This window comes from Dendrobates tinctorius, unplaced genomic scaffold, assembly GCF_039654945.1.
Source record: "Dendrobates tinctorius isolate UK_male_01 unplaced genomic scaffold, ASM3965494v1 ptg000019l, whole genome shotgun sequence".
Classification (NCBI taxonomy): domain Eukaryota; kingdom Metazoa; phylum Chordata; class Amphibia; order Anura; family Dendrobatidae; genus Dendrobates; species Dendrobates tinctorius.
Genome location: NW_027361687.1, coordinates 92985811 through 93000768, shown reverse-complemented (window position 1 = coordinate 93000768; position 14958 = coordinate 92985811).

Sequence of the window (14958 nt, the reverse complement as noted above, 5' to 3'; positions counted from 1 at the left end):
GCACTCTTTAAATCCTCAGGGTCAACAGCAGTCATCCAACCACCTGCATCTAAGATTAAGCTCTGATGAGACCACCACAAATTGGAGACTGTAATAAGAGAGATTCCCAATTCACATATGGGCCCAGAGACACCTTAAAACAAAATCCTTCATTTTGATTCTTGGGTTTTGTTTAGCGCTGATCACCACCAGGTAGTTGATGTTTGAAGGAGTCTGGCATCAGACATTGGACAATCAATCCTGTTCGTGTAATTGTAGTGCAGTTCACCTTCATTGTGGGGCAGTTGGGTTATTGCATAAAGAATTTCTGTGTTCCTATTACTCTATTATTCTGATACAGCACCATTATGGCCTCACTCTGGGATTCTGGCAGGCTTCTTATAGCCTCATTATGAGGTCATTCCCTGTCGTTTATACTCTGACCCTTGGCCGAGTATGTTTGACCCTGTCTGTCTGGATCTGATTTGGTTGTGTCCCTGTTACGAGTTTTGCATGCCCCTTTTGTACTGTGCTGCCCTCTCTGTGTAGACCCCCTGGCTATGTCCTAACTACACTCTGCCTGCTTCTCTTGTACTGCACTGCCCTCTCTGTGAATGACCCATTGGCTACGTCCTGACTATCTGTTCTGTCTAATCCTTTGGTACTGTCATGCTATCTCGTGCTTTGACCCCGGCCTGATCTAGTTTTTGCCCCTGTCTATGCCCCTTGGTAACTTTGTCCCGTAGTTACCCTTCTAGGAGTTTTCCTTCATCTCCTAGCTCTCTGGAGATTAAGCCATGCCCCCAGCAGCCACGTGCTTCAGGTCCTGTTTGTCTGAAGCACGCATCTACACCGCTGCTGCACAGGTATCTTTGGGCACAGTTTGTTTACTCAGGACTCGTGCACTGGCTCAGTGAGCAAGTGCAGTGCGGTGTTCCTGACACAAACAGTGTGTGAGCGTGAAAGGAATAATGGGAACTTTGTTTTAATGTCGACATCCAGGATGCCGTTTCAAAGGGCTATTGGGGGTGTGTAACTTTAGCTAGGGCAGGCCTTGCATTCAATGCATAGACAAACAGTATGGGAGTACCAAATGAATAATGGTAACTTTGGTTTCATGTGAACATCCAGGATGTCGGTTCAAAGGCTTATTAGGGTACGTGTAACTTTTGTGCAGGCAGACCTTGCATTCAATGCATAGGCAAGCAGTATGGGAGTACCAAATGACTAATGGGAACTTTGTTTTCATGTGGCCATCGAGGATATCTGTTCATTGGGTTATTGGAGTGTGTCCAAATTTGGAGCAGACTTTGCATTCACTTCATGAGCAAACATTATGGGAGTAAAAAAATGACTAATAATGGCAATTTGGTTTCATGTGGCCATCCAGGATATCTGTTCAATGGGATATTGGGGTGCGTCCAAATTTTGGGCAGCCCTGCCACTCACTACATACACAATAACAGTATAAGAGACCCAATGTTTAATAATGGGAACAACAAAGCATAGCCAGCTGATGGCTCTCTAAGAATACTGAGGGCTGACCGTTGGCCCTATAAAAATAGGCTTTATAACTGCAGAGTCCCTCTTTCATAAATGAAACAGGTTGTGTCTGTTGATGTGTCACACACCACATTTAATTTTATTATTATTAATATTATTATTATTTATATAGCACCATTGATTCCATGGTGCTGTACATGAGAAGGGGTTACATACAAATTAGATATCACTTACAGTAAACAAACTAACAATGACAGCCTGATACAGAGGGGAGAGAGGACCCTGCCCTTTCGGGCTTACATGCTACAGGATGGCGGGGAAGGAGACAGTAGGTTGGTGGGTTGCAGCAGTTCCGGTGTTGGTTGAGGTGATATCACCGGTAGTGGTGAGAGAGAAGGAGGTAGCGGGGTCATTGCAGGCTGTAGGCTAATATATAAAGCTCAAGTGTGTGTATGTATGTATGTATGTATGTATGTATGAGTGTATGTCCAGGATTGGCATCCGCACAGTCGCAGCTACAGCCACAAAATTTGGCACAGTCACACGTCTGGACCCCGAGAGTGTCCTAGGCTATGTTGTGAGGCGAAATTTTAACCCCGCACGTTCCAATTCACCAAACAATTTTGCCCCTATCTACATAATGGGGAAAAAGTGTGCGTATCAAGCCCCGCCCCTCATTATGATGTCATAATGGTTGACTACGGGATGGAGGATGTGTGATGGGTATATGGGCACTGGACTATGGGATGGAGGATATGTATGACGGGTATATGGGCAATGGACTATGGGATGGAGGATATGTATGACTGGTATATGGGCACGGGACTATGGGATGGCAGATATGTATGATGGGTATATGGGCATGGGACTATGGGATGGAGGATATGTATGATGGGTATATGGTCCTTATATGGGCATGGGACTATGAGATGAAGGATGTGTGATGGGTATATAGGCACTCGACTATGGGATGGCGAATATGTATAATGGGTATATGGGCATGGGACTATGGGATGGTGGATGTGTGATGGGTATATGGGCATGGGACTATGGGATGGAGGATGTGTGATGGGTATATGGGCACTCGACTATGGGATGGAGGATATGTATGATGGGTATATGGGCACGGGCCTATGGGATGGTGGATATGTATGATGGGTATATGGGGATGGGACTATGGGATGGAGGATAATTATAATTTGCTATAACTAACCACAGTTAGTTACTATACCGGGGCAGCGCCGGGCTCTTCAGCTAGTGACCAGATAAAGTTGTAAAATGTTCACATGACATTTCCCAGTGAATGCATTTCTCTTGATTGAAAGCAATGCTAAAGTTGAAAAATGCATCAAAAAAGCTACGTGTGAACATAGCCCAAGTGGTGGAGGAATATTTTTGTTTTGGGTTATTTATTTTGCCTTACATACAAATCATTACCCTGGAAAGGATGTTCCTTAACATATTTCCCGGGAAAATCCATTTTTGTTTCGTTTTTGGATGTTTTATTGTGCGGCTATCACAGTGGCATGAGACTGACAACATTGTTCACATCTGTGACCTGGGAGTCAGAAATGCTTCCAGCAGACTTCCCTATGATGTTCCCATGTCATTTGAACACTGTTCCCATTGATTTCAGATGTTTTTAGACCCTAAAAGGACTCCCGGGGGGGTCGTGGTAAAAATGCTCAGATTTACCATAGACTTACATTGGGCTCGTTGCTCAAGTCGAGTACCCGAGCACTCCAATTTGCTCGACCCGAGCAACGAGCACACGAGCATTTTACTGCTCGCTCATCACTAAAAATGACCACAGGGGGCAGCGAATGAGCAGATGGAGATCTCAGCGTCAAGATCTCGGGAGCCCGCAGCTGCCATCCCCGGTAAGCAATAAGACACACGGTGTTTAACTGCACTGCCATTTAAGAAAAAAGTTTTTTTCCTATGTTTCTCCCCAAAATATGTGGTGCATCTCATAAACCACAAAATACGGTATATTCTCTTTCATGTCTATGTCCCCATGTGTGCTGGTACCTAACAGTTTGAAGAACTCAAAGTGCACACAATAGAGCTGTATCATGTAAAAAGAACACCATTGAACCATTGAGGGGGTTGCTCCGCTCACCTGGTGGTGTGTGAATGCATCGCATCTATTTAAGTTTAAATATCTATTTCTGCTGCCCTGGCGCTGAAATGCGTTGGTACAAATAAAGACCATATTTGAAGCTCCATAGCTCCTCATTTCCAACAGTACACCCCATTTAATGTTATTCTCTCTATTCTGGTGCCTAACAAATGTAATAGTCACCAACTTCTTGATTTGGCTATTTCAATAGTGTATATCTATAGCACACCTATGCTATTTGATTATTGATAATTATTAAGAGTTAGAACATTATAATCATAACAGCCATCATATTTAAATTTTAATTCCTCACTTTTTCCAAAACATAAATAATGAAATTAAAAAAACAAATAAATGAACATATTTAGTACTGATTAGTTCATAATTTCTAGAACTAATAAGCTATTTTTCCCAAATACAAAAATAGAAAAATAAAATCAAAATGGCAGAATTGCTGTTTTTGGCCACATCATCTCATAAATAAATGTAATAAAATGGATCAGAAAATGGTACTAATAAAAATTACAGCTTAGGCCACAAAAGTAAGCCCTCATGCAGCTCTACAACCCCCCCAAAATATTGCTCTTTTTTATAACAAAAATCTTTATTCAAGTTCTGCATTTGTTCCTTACAATAATCTCTTTCTTCCTCTACTACTTTGGCTATTTTTCTCCTTGGTTTTGAGTGATGTTAGCACTATGTAATTTCATACAAATGTTATTTGCATGTAGCTCTAGATAACATAAAAAGATTGACGTTGAGTTTGTAATTTTGGTGCCAATCTAACAGAGGAAAGATGTTGCTTTCTACTATATTTTTCATTATTTTTGTCATTCTAGATTGTTTTTTCTTACTTCCAAACACCAGTTTTATCCTTACAGTTTGTATTCTAGAGTGGAAGAAGAACGGAGCGCTCCAGGAAAGCGAGATGATTATAATTGGCATCAGTGTGTGCAACTTCATTAAAGGGATGTGTAAAATTAGATGGTTCGTGAAAAATTCAGAAGGTGGTTTTGAAATGTACTTCGTCTTTGCATCAGTTAATATTACAGTGACTTTGTGCAATGTTTGGTTCTCTACCTGGCTCTGTGTTCATTTCTGTCTGAAGATTGTGAAAGTCAACCAAAGATTTTATATCCATCTTCAGAGGATTTTTCATAAGAATATAATATTTATCCTAATAACAACTGCTACTGTGTCTGTGCTTGTGAGTCTTCTCTTTGTGTTTGATACATTGGATGAGATACCACTGACTTCTCCGACTAACAGTTCTACTTCATCACAAAACATGTTCTTGTCTATGAAAACTAGCCAAATCCTAAGTATTATACTATCTTCAATTGCAGTTGTCATAAGTGCCGGCTCATCTTTCACCATTGTCTATACTCTTTGTAGACATGTTCAAACTGTTCAAAACAATTCCGAGAGTTTCAGAAGTTCTGGTGCGGAAGCTCACACCCATGCATCCAAATTGGTAATCGCTCTTTTCTTAATTAGTTTCACATTCGTCATCAATTGTATCTTGTCATTTCTAAAAATAAGCGATTCCATATTATCACAAATTATATTTGCTTTCAATAATCTATTGGGAATTTTTTTCTACTGGTGGTTGATAAAAGGAAACCGCAAATTTAACAAAGTACTAAGTGATATACTTAACTATTGCCAAAAACATAGAAGGGCATTCACTTAAAAGAGGTTTTCTCAACTTGATAAATGGACAGAACCTAAGATAGAAACAAAATGAGTATACAATAAGCGAGTAAATAGTGACAGTACATGGAAATAACATAGGTACTTAGTAAACACTGTTTTTGACCAAAAAAATGAAAAAGCCATCCCACCACGACAAGGTGTACCTAATCAGGGTGGTCCTATCCTACAATATTGAAACCTTACCGTGTGTCAGACGATCTCAGTGTAGACTCTTTCAGATATCAGCCCATAGAAAGCTATATAAGTGAAACGCCTAGCTCAAAAAAGGGGGAGCCTCACCCATGTTCGTACAAAGTAAAAGAAAGTACAGCAAAGCAAAAGAAATGAGCTGCAGCATAAGTTGGTATTCATGCAACGTGTAAAAGAATGGTATCACTGTGGGCATTTAAAAGACATAATTTAAGATAGAAACAAAATGAATATATATATATATATATGTGTGAAAAAGAGAAAAAGCAGCACAAAACATAAACAGACAATGCGGGTGCAAGCCTTCCAGGCATATACCAAACCTCAAAAATAGTCCTCAAGATGAAATCAGCACACCAAAAGAATTCTAGTCAAAGTGCTATTTATTAGCCCATCTGGCTAGTTGCCCATACAGCAACATTTTGGTCCTGGGAGTTGTGGACCTTTCTCAAGCTTGAGAAAGGTCCACAACTCCCAGGACCGAAACGTCGCTGTATGGGCAACTAGCCAGATGGGCTAATAAATAGCACTTTGACTGGAATTCTTTTGGTGTGCTTCTTTCATCTTGAGGACTATATAGATAGATAGATAGATAGATAGATAGATAGATAGAGAGATAGATAGATAGATAGATAGATAGATAGATAATTATATTCAGTACAGACCAAAAGTTTGGACTCACTTTCTCATTCAAAGAGTTTTCTTTATTTTCATGACTATGAAAATTGTAGATTCACTCTGAAGGCATCAAAACTATGAATTAACACATGTGGAATTATATAATTAACACAATAGTGTGAAACAACTGAAAATATGTCTTATATTCTAGGTTCTTCAAAGTAGCCACCTTTTGCTTTGATTACTGCATTGCACACTCTGGGCATTCTCTTGATGAGCTTCAAGAGGTAGTCACCAGAAATGGTCTTCCAACAGTCTTCAAGGAGTTCCCAGAGATGCTTAGCACTTGTTGGCCCTTTTGCCTTCACTCTGCGGTCCAGCTCACCCCAAACCATCTCGATTGGGTTCAGGTCTGGTGACTGTGGAGGCCATGTCATCTGGTGTAGCACCCCATCACTCTCCTTCTTAGTCAAAAAGCCCTTACACAGCCTGAAGGTGTGTTTGGAGTCATTGTCCTGTTTAAAAATAAATGATGGTCCAACTAAACGCAAACCGGATGGAATAGCATGCCGCTGCAAGATGCTGTGGTAGCCATGCTGGTTCAGTATGCCTTCAATTTTGAATAAATTCCCAAGAGTGTCACCAGAAAAACACCCCCACACCATCACACCTCCTCCATGCTTCATGGTGGGAACCAGGCATGTAGAGTCCATCCGTTCACCTTTTCTGCGTCGCACAAAGACACAATGGTTGGAACCAAAGATCTCAAATTTGGACTCATCAGACCAAAGCACAGATTTCCACTGGTCTAGTGTCGATTCCTTGTGTTCTTTAGCTCAAACAAGTCTCTTCTGCTTGTTACCTGTCTTTGGCAATGGTTTCCTAGCAGCTATTTTACCATGGAGGCCTGCTGCACAAAGTTGTTGTAGAGTTTTGTCTGATGCTAGAACTCTGTGTGGCATTGACCTGGTCTCTAATCTAAGCTGCTGTTAACCTGCGATTTCTGAGGCTTGTGACCCGGATGAACTTATCCTCCGCAGCAGAGGTGACTCTTGGTCTTCCTTTCCTGGGGCGTTCCTCATGTGAGTCAGTTTCTTTGTAGCGCTTGATGGTTTTTGCCACTGCACTTGGGGACACTTTCAAAGTTTTCCCAATTTTACGGACTGACTGACCTTCACTTCTTGATGGCCACTCATTTTTCTTTACTTGGCTGATTTTTTCTTGCCATAATACAAATTCTGACATTCTATTCAGTAGGACTATCAGCTGTGTATCCACCAGACTTCTGCACAACACAACTGATGGTCCCAACCCCATTTATAAGGCAAGAAATCCCACTTATTAAACCTGACAGGGCACACCTGTGAAGTGAAAACCATTTCCGGTGGCTACCTCTTGAAGCTCATCAAGAGAATGCCAAGAGTGTGCAAAGCAGTAATCAAAGCGAAAGGTGGCTACTTTGAAGAACCTAGAATATATGACATATTTTCAGTTGTTTCACACTTTTTCTTAATTATATAATTCCACATATGTTAATTCATAGTTTTGATGCCTTCAGAGTGAATCTACAATTTTCATAGTTATGAAAATAAAGAAAACTCTTTGAATGAGAAGGTGTGTCCAAACTTTTGGTCTGTACTCTCTCTCTCTGTGTCTCTGTCTCTCTATATATAATATATATATACATACACACATGTGTGTAAGTAAATAGCAGTAGTACAAATAAAGGTAGGGTATTTAGTAAACACTGTTTTTGATCCAAAAAGCATGACAGTTATAACTTATTTGATCAAAAGCTGTGACTATGTACTTACTGACATATATATATATACAGTCATGGCCAAAAGTATTGACACCCCTGCAATTCTGTCAGATAATATTCAGTTTCTTCCTGAAAATGATTGCAAACACAAATTCTTTGGTATTATTATCTTCATTTAATTTGTCTTAAATGAAAAAACACAAAAGAGAATGAAGCAAAAAGCAAAACATTGATCATTTCACACAAAACTCCAAAAATGGGCCGGACAAAAGTATTGGCACCCTCAGCCTAATACTTGGTTGCACAACCTTTAGCCAAAATAACTGCGACCAACTGCTTCCGGTAACCATCAATGAGTTTCTTACAATGCTCTGCTGGAATTTTAGACCATTCTTCTTTGGCAAACCGCTCCAGGTCCCTGATATTTGAAGGGTGCCTTCTCCAAACTGCCATTTTTAGATCTCTCCACAGGTTTTCTATGGGATTCAGGTCTGGACTCATTGCTGGCCACCTTAGAAGTCTCCAGTGCTTTCTCTCAAACTATTTTCTAGTGCTTTTTGAAGTGTGTTTTGGGTTATTGTCCTGCTGGAAGACCCATGACCTCTGAGGTAGACCCAGCTTTCTCACACTGGGCCCTATATTATGCTGCAAAATTTGTTGGTAGTCTTCTGACTTCATAATGCCAAGCACACGGTCAAGCAGTCCAGTGCCAGAGGCAGCAAAGCAACCCCAAAACATCAGGGAACCTCCGCCATGTTTGATTGTAGGGACCGTGTACTCTTCTTTGAATGCCTCTTTTTTCTCCTGTAAACTCTATGTTGATGCTTTTGCCCTAAAAGCTCTACTTTTGTCTCATCTGACCAGAGAACATTCTTCCAAAATGTTTTAGGCTTTTTCAGGTAAGTTTTGGCAAACTCCAGCCTGGCTTTTTTATGTCTCGGGGTAAGAAGTGGAGTCTTCCTGGGTCTCCTACCATACAGTCCCTTTTCATTCAGATGCCGACGGATAGTACGGGTTGACACCGTTGTACCCTCGGACTGCAGGGCAGCTTGAACTTGTTTGGATGTTAGTGGAGGTTCTTTATCCAACATCCGCACAATCTTGCATTGAAATCTCTTGTCAATTTTTCTTTTCCGGCCACATCTAGAGAGGTTAGCCACAGTGCCATGGGCTTTAAACTTCTTGATGACACTGTGCACGGTAGACACAGGAACATTCAGGTCTTTGGAGATGGACTTGTAGCCTTGATATTGCTCATGCTTCCTCACAATTTGGTTTCTCAAGTCCTCAGACAGTTCTTTGGTCTTCTTTCTTTTCTCCATGCTCAATGTGGTACACACAAGGACACAGGACAGAGGTTGAGTCAACTTTAATCCATGTCAACTGGCTGCAAGTGTGATTTAGTTATTGCCAACACCTGTTAGGTGCCACAGGTAAGTTATAGGTGCTGTTAATTACACAAATTAGAGAAGCATCACATGATTTTTCGAACAGTGCCAATACTTTTGTCCACCCTCTTTGTTATGTTTGGTGTGGAATTATATCCAATTTGGCTTTAGGACAATTCTTTTTGTGTTTTTTTCATTTAAGACAAATTAAATGAAGATAATAATACCAAAGAATTTGTGTTTGCAATCATTTTCAGGAAGAAACTGAGTATTATCTGACAGAATTGCAGGGGTGTCAATACTTTTGGCCATGACTGTATACATATATATATATATATATATATATATATATATATATATATATACAGTATATACACACACATTTTGTTTCTATATTAAGTAATGGCCACAGTGTGAACATGCTCCTATACATTTCACAAATACCAACATATGCTCCTGTTGATTTCTTTGGTTCATTTTCTTAAAAGAATAGAATTGAAAGGTGTGTGTAAAATCAAAGCACTTTGTAATTTACTTGATTAAAAAAACACTTTCTATTCTTATGGATAACGGAATTTGTAATTCTATGGTGTACAACTCGATGTCAAGGATACTGGCCATCCCTGCATCATCAGAGGTGGAGGAAAGGAGCAGGTGCCTACAAGGTTCTTCCTAAAGAGCCTGCAAACACTGCTCTGAAGTTGGCCAGATCACAGTCTCCAGCCAAATTTAGTGTCTCTTTGCTGCAATGGCAAAGCTGACTCTGCTCGCAGTAACAGAGAGTGAACAGTTCAGACTGGCAGATAAATCATGCTGCCAGACCAAACTGTTGATCTTTAGAAGCATGCTGCCTCCCACAGGCAGGAAGCCAGGAGGCAGTGGTGTACTCTTGAATACAGAAGATAAGCAACACCTCTTGAATATTATAGATTCACGAGTATTTTCACCCAAAAATGTTATGATTTATTAGTAGGATGTGAAAAAAAACTTACTGATTGGAGACATACTGACATCGGAGACACTGCCAGGTACAGAGATGAAGAAATAGAGGTATCTTTGACATTTCTTCTGCATTTGAACCCAAAGTGAGTGTGGCATAGGAATGATTGATCCAAAGCAAATAAAATTTGAGTTAAATTTCCCAGGATTCGCAGATCCTGGATAAGCACAGATAAATGCCCCAAAAACAATGAGTGGTAATTTCAGACACTGCTAAAGAGTCACAGAGTGCTCTAATGACGATGAGTGTGGCCAAGTGCTCGAATAAAATTACCAAATATCGATTTTTTTTATTCTATAGCTTGGCCAAACCTGGTGAATTTTTAAAGGATCAGCTCTAGTGTTAAATTTGCTTAACTCTGTGCATTTGTGACTGTCTCATATATCAGATCCCTTGTTCAGATCTTTCCTCATTTCTTATAGTTAGAAAATCCCCTAAACTAGAAATCATGGTCTGTTTTCATAATGTTCCCTCTGCTGTTGGAACTAATACCGCTAGCGCAGTAGGGACATAGAAAGGGGGACAGCTGGTGGGGCATGTATCCTGAGGGAGAAAAGGAGGAACATTCCAGCTCCTACAAAGAACACCTGGTCTTAGAGCGTTTGAAATGCGTTGCCTCAATCGCCTATGTGGATTCAAGTTTTACATTTTGGAAACAAATTTTGGAATTTTAGGAGCAGCAATTTTCCTCCGTTTTTCTCCCTCATTTATGTGTGTGGTGTCATGACTTCCCTGTTCCTGCACACCTAGGACTGATAATGTGAGCAGGTTATAAATGATATACAATCTATATTAATATGTTGCATCTGTGTCTTTGTATCACTCTGGTGTATCACGTGATCATTTGTCATTTCATATTGTGTTCCATATTTTTTTCTGTATTAAGCCACATTAAAGAAACATAAACTCATTACATGTCCTCATGTTTATTCTCAAAGCAGAAAATCTCCATTACTGAACTTAGAGCGTACAATGAGGTGCCTTTTTGACGTGGTGGTGGTCCTACTCACCATGATTATTCTATGTAGACCGAACAATGAAACCCAAATGGTAAAAGCTTAAATATTGATCCTGGTGTGCACATCTCCATTCCAGTGAGCCGCAACATGTAGAACCCAAGTGTAAACCTCCATGCCGTGTTCTGGCTTGCTAGAACTTTCTTCTTGTGCACTCTTGTAACGTGCTGCTAATTTAATGATTTATTTATTTCTTATGCTTTGCTTATATAGCACTATTAGTTCCACGTCACTTAACAGACATCATCATAGAATCCTAGAATGTGAGAGTTGGAAGGAACCTCCGGGGTTATCGTGTCCAACCCCCTGCTCAATGCGGGAGTCACTAAACCATCTCAGACAGATGTCTGTCCAGCCTCTGTTTGAAGACTTCTATTGAAGGAGAACTCACCACCTCTCGTGGCAGCCTGCCCCACTCATTAATCACCCTCACTGTCAAATTTTTTTTTCCAATATCTAATCTGTATCTTCTCCCTTTAATTAACGGCATTGTGGAGAAAGTGTATAGCTCCCCCCAGAGTCGAATCTTCTCCGGGGTCTCAGCTGCTGGGGGTAGCCGAGACCCCAGAGAACATGATTCGGGCCGGTTTTTACAAACCCCGCTTTTTTGATCGCCGTTATTAACGGTTTAACGGCGACAGCAAAAAAATCTGCAATTTTCCTATTACTTTTTCTCTCCTCCGATGTGAGGACTTTGATGGAATGTTCTGCGGGCATCATGTTGCATTTGCAGCGCCCCTGATGTGCCTAAACAGTAGAAACCCCCCACAAGTGAACCCATTTTGGAAACCATGCCCCCGAGGGAGCTTATCTAGATGTGTGGTGAGCACTTTGAACCCCCAAGTGCTTCACAGAAGTTTATAATGCAGAGCCGTGAAAATAAAAATCATTTTTTTTTCCACAAAAGTGGAAGCCCCCACTTGTTTTATTTCCCCAAGGGTAACAGGAGAAATTGGACCACAAAAGTTGTTGTGCAATTTGTCCTGAGTACGCTGATACCCCATATTTGGGGGGAACCACTGTTTGGGCACATGGGAGAGCTTGGAAGGGAAGGAGCGCCATTTTGTTATACAGACTTTGATAGAATGTTCTGTGGGCGTCATGTTGCATTTGCAGGGCCCCTGTTGTGCCCAAACAGTAGAAACCCCTCACAAGTGACCCCATTTTGGAAACTAGACCCTTCAAGGAAGCTTATCTAATTGTGTTGTGAGCACTCTGAACCCCCAAGTACTCTTTATGGAAGAATGGCAAGAAGAAAGCCATTTCTCAAAGATATCCATTAAAAGTGTGGTTTAAAGTTTGCAACAAGCCACCTAGGATAAATCATATATATATATATCCCTTAAAAATGGTACTTTATTGTTTAAAAACCACAAATGTGGTATACACCAGAGAAAACGTGACTAAAGATGAGAAAAAAGTAATAAAATAAAGTGTTCAAGCAAAGCCCATACTAAGGTGACACCTTGGAATCCCTCATATGTAACTGAGCTGTATCCTGCCTGGCCGCGGAGGTTGGCACCCTAGGGGGGAACGTTATGGCGCCCCCGCTCAACAATGGCTGTCCCTAGGGGCCCTGATAAGTCCTACCGCCACTAGTGGTCCCTTCTACCCAATGCAAAATAAGGGAACCCCTACTACTAGACAGAGACCAAGCTGCTCGACAGAGGAGACACACCAAACATGTGGAAGAAGGTGCTCTGGTCAGATGAAATGAAAATTGAACTTTTTGGCAACAATGCCAAACGATATGATTGGCGTAAAGGCAACACAGCTCATCACCCTGAATACACCATCCCCACTGTCAAACATGGTGGTGGCAGTATCATGGTTTGGGCCTGCTTTTCTTCAGCAGGGACAGGGAAGGTGGTTAAAATTGATGGGAAGATGGATGGAGCCAAATACAGGACCATTCTTGAAGAAAACCTGTTGGAGTCTGCAAAAGGCCTGAGACTGGATGGAGATTTGTCTTCCAACAAGGCAATAATCCCAAACATAAAGCAAAATCTACAATGGAATGATTCACAAACGTATCCAGGTGTTAGAATGGACAAGTCAAAGTACCGACCTGAATCCAATCGAGAATCTGTGGAAAGAGCTGAAAACTGCTGTTCACAAACGATCTCCATCAAACCTCACTGAGCTCAAGCTTTTTGCCAAGGAAGAATGGACAAGAATTTCAGTCTCTCGATGTACAAAACTGATAGAGACATACCCCAAGTGACTTGCAGCTGTAATCGCAGCAAAAGGTGGCACAACAAAGTATTGAGTTAAAGGGGCCGAATAATATTGCACACCCCACTTTTCAGTTTTTGAATTTCCACAAAAATTTAAAATAACCAATAAATTTTGTTCGACTTCACAATTGTGTCCCAAAAATTTACATTTGGTATCTTTATATTTGAAGCATGATGTGTGGGAAAAGTTTGAAAAGTTCCAGGGGACCGAATACTTTCGCAAGGCACTGTATGTATACTCCCATGAGAAAATGTTTTTCAACCCATGCACTTAATGCATGTGCATTACCAGTCTAGGATACCCACTCCTTAATAATGGGAAAAAAAATGATATCTGAGTCCCTCCATGACATCTCTTCAAAGGGGTATTATATTGTCTCCTTCTAATTTTTGGCATCCTTTGCACTTAGTGCATACACTTCACTAGTGCAGGAGACCCACTCCTTAGTAATGGGAAAAAATGCTTTTCTGAGGCTCCACTTTCCTGTTGAGGGAACATTTTTAGAAACCAAAAGAGTCAGTGGGTTCTATTAGTATATGATCCAGTATCTTGTTGTGGGCTGTCTGGTGGTCAGTTTTCACACTGCATACAGGATTTCACAGCCGAGACTGGAGAGTTTGTATAGTAGGTACACAAAATCCTGGTCTCCTCCATATCCAGCCGAGTAGATGTGAAGCACTCCACTATATTCCCCAGCAGGATTGATGAAATAACAGTCCTTGATATTGCTACATCAAACTAATAGCTTTTTTTGATGGCTAATTCTAATAGATTATGTTCTCTAATAATAACGTTCTTATCTGCACTTTGTCTATGGTGAGGTGTGCAGTAGAGATAGTGTATTACAGGAATCTAGTCAGGGATTATTGCAGGTTTTTTCCATGCACTCAAATTCATCAAAGCTGGCAATGTTGCTTCCATTGCTCCAGAGTTTGTTGCTGCCACGTACAAGAAACTATATTTTCTGGGCTGGTTCAAATCCCTTCTATATTCTATAATAATATCACTCTTATCTGCAATAAATTTAGGATGAGATGTGGCAGTAGGGATAGCGTAATACAGGCATCTAGTCGGGGATTATTGCCTTATAAATTATAATCCTTGCGGAAGGTTTTTTCCACTCAGTCATTAACAGAGTCATGTTTTTATGGTGATCTATACTCAGAAATTCATCAAAGCTGGCAGTGGTTCTTGCATTCCTCTAGAGTTTGTTGCTGCCATGTACCAGAAAATATATTTTCAGGGCCAGTTCAAATCCCTTCTATATTCTACAATAATACTGCACTTATCTGCAAATTGTCTAGGTTGGGGTGCGGCAATAGGTATAGCATATTACAAGCATTTAGTCTGAGATTATTTCCACATTATATCGTACTAAGGGTGCAGTTAGACAACCGTATAACAGTACGAGGACTGCTTTACAATGC